This window comes from Passer montanus, unplaced genomic scaffold (assembly GCF_014805655.1).
Source record: "Passer montanus isolate IOZ18808 unplaced genomic scaffold, ASM1480565v1 scaffold2262, whole genome shotgun sequence".
Classification (NCBI taxonomy): domain Eukaryota; kingdom Metazoa; phylum Chordata; class Aves; order Passeriformes; family Passeridae; genus Passer; species Passer montanus.
In genome coordinates, this window is record NW_024366885.1 from 1 (window position 1) to 2,514 (window position 2,514).

The following is a 2,514-nucleotide window of genomic DNA, read 5'->3' on the forward strand; positions in this document are numbered from 1 at the left end:
GAAATGTTTTCTGAAACCTTTCCCCTTTGGTGCCCTGCTGTGTGGGACAAGGGCAGAGAAGTGAGCAGAGGAGCAGCCTCAGGCTGGGGAGGGGCAGGAGAAAGGCACTGTGGGCAAAGGGGCCTCCCTGGCATCACCAGGGCACCTGTGGGGAACAGAATGGACACTTTGAAGGTAAATGGAAGTGAGGAGTGGACAGTTTGGGACAAAATTTGAGTTCATCTACAGAGAAATAAATAGGGGATATTTCTGAGGAAAAAGGTGAGGTAATGAGTTCATCCACCTTGGCCCAAGTTGTGTTTGCACAAAATGGGACCAGAGGTGAAGGTCAATCCAAAGCCAGCCCTGCTCAACCTCTAAATCCCAGGATAAATTCTACAAGTTGCCCATTGAGGGACTAAAAATTTGTAAGACTGCAACCAAGAGCATTAAGAAGGTTCCTGGAAATCCCATTACAGTTTTGGCATAGCATTTTTGAACAAATCTTTAAGTTTTTTATGACAACAATGCATTTCTCTGTTGGGATTATTCACTCTGTGGGCTTTAGGGTTTATTTGGATTTGAACTCCCTCATGGTGGCCCTGACACTGCTCAGGAGCTGGTAGGAAAAACAGAGCTCCTGGTAGGGGTAGGGTGTTTTCCCCCAGAGTAGATCCAGCTGCTGCCCACCAGCCTGGCCACGAGGGATCTGCTTTGGTTCCTGTCTTCCAGGCAAAAACTGTTTTCAGATGAATTTCCAGCAGCCTCATCTCCGGGCACTTCCCGGGCAGCCGATCCCATCCACTCTCCTGCCCCTCCTATTGTCAGTTCCCGCCCAGCTGGGAACTGTGCAGGGAATTTGTCCCACCAGAGCAGGGCAGAAGCACTGGCACCCTAGAACTTGGATTGTCCTTTCGGGGGATGCTGGGATTTAGTTAATTCCATCCATTTGGCTGCTGAAATTTCCCAGCCTGGGGCTTTGGCTGCCAGGGCAGCACAAAGATTGTTCCCTGTGTGCTGCCCAGATTTGGGGTTCAGCTTTGCTGTTTAGATGAATTAGAGCTGTAACCCTGAATTCCCTGCTGAATTCCTGCTGGAATAACCTCCCAGTGCCTCATGCAGCACGGATATTCCCACACAGCACTGCCTATTGAATATTTAACAGCAGCGGTGCCAGGAGCCAGCAGAGGTTCCAGGGAGCTCAGCGGGATCAGGACAAGGACAGGCTGATATTCCACAGCATTTGCTGGTTTTAACCCTTTGCTGTTCACTCATCCCCAGCCCCAGCCCTGTCCCGGGGGCACTGGACAGAGCTCCCTGGGATCCAGGGGACTCCCCGCCCTGCGCTGGCTCCAGCGGAGGTTTGGGAGCGGCAGAGGGCGGTGCCGGGCGCTCCCGGCCGTGCTGGGGCAGCCCCTGGGCCCGGGCAGGACATCTCTCCCTGCAGAGCTGAGCTCCTTCCAGAGCCTCGGCAGCGCCTCTGGGAGCTCTTTTCCCTGAGGAAAGGGATGCACAGCCCTGCCCCCAGGGCGCCTGCAGTGGGACCCACCTGTGGGAGCTTCCCATCCGTTCTGCAGTTCCAGCTGGCTCCCTGAAAAACTCCAAACTTCATCCAAACAAAACTTCATCTGACGCCCACCTTGCATTTTAAGGCATCTCCGAGGGCACTGCTCGGGATGGAATTTCTGTGAGGGAAATTCCTTGGCTTTAAGGCCGCTGATGGAGGCTGGCCCCAGGCTGGAAGGGAAGGGACTGGGGTGGCTGGGACATACCTGGTGGCTGTGTGGCAGCTCCAGGGGGCGGGCACCGGGAATTGCTGCCGGAGCTCCTCTGCAGCCCCCACGTGCCGGCACTCCCGGCACTGCCAGCTGTTCCTCGGCTGGTTTTGGGATGTCAGCGGGCTCTGCCCGGGCTGCAGCATCTCCGGGGCCCGTTCAGAGCAGCCCCTGGCCGAGAGCCGCGGGCAGCCCTGGATCCGTGTCCATCCCGGCGCTGCCCGGGCATCCCGGCGCCCGTCCCGGGACGCGCTTGGCACGCTGCCTGCCGCGGGCAGAGCCCGGGGCACAGCTCCTCCCGGTGCCACCGAGGAGAGAGGGGCCGGGCCCTGCCCGGGGCTCCTCCTCCCGCCCCGCCTTCCAGCTGGGACACACCGAGGGAGCGCCGGGACCGCTCCTGGCAGGGAGCAGGAGTCCCCAGGGCTCCGAGCAGCAGCCCCGGGCTCAGCCCCAGCGGGACTCTGGGCTGTGAGCGCTCACCTGCAGGAAACGCCGCTCTGCCGGCGGGACAGCGCTGGCACTGCAGAGGAACACGGCTGCTCTGGCTCCTTCCTGCCTGGAAAGGGACACGGCACAAGCACCTTTACCGCCATCAGGGAAATGCTGCAAAGGGCAGGAAATCAGGATTGTGGGAAGAGTTTTGTGCTGTCATATCAGATACCAACCAGTTCTGCCCTAGAGCCATTCCAGAGGCTGCTGCTTAAAGCAACATTAGCAGAACATTTATTAACTTGTATAGGAATTTCCTTGGTGGCAGCAG

At 58.0% G+C, this 2,514-nt stretch overlaps 1 long non-coding RNA gene across 1 annotated transcript; it reads right to left on the reverse strand.

The window, feature by feature from the left end:
* Positions 1-1,406: 1,406 nt before the first annotated feature.
* Positions 1,407-2,508, reverse strand: LOC120502653. Its single transcript, XR_005627560.1, has 2 exons — positions 1,752-2,508; positions 1,407-1,664 (listed from the first exon to the last, which is right to left on the reverse strand). It is a non-coding gene; the product is annotated as an uncharacterized LOC120502653 (long non-coding RNA).
* Between the last annotated feature and the right edge of the window lie 6 nt (positions 2,509-2,514).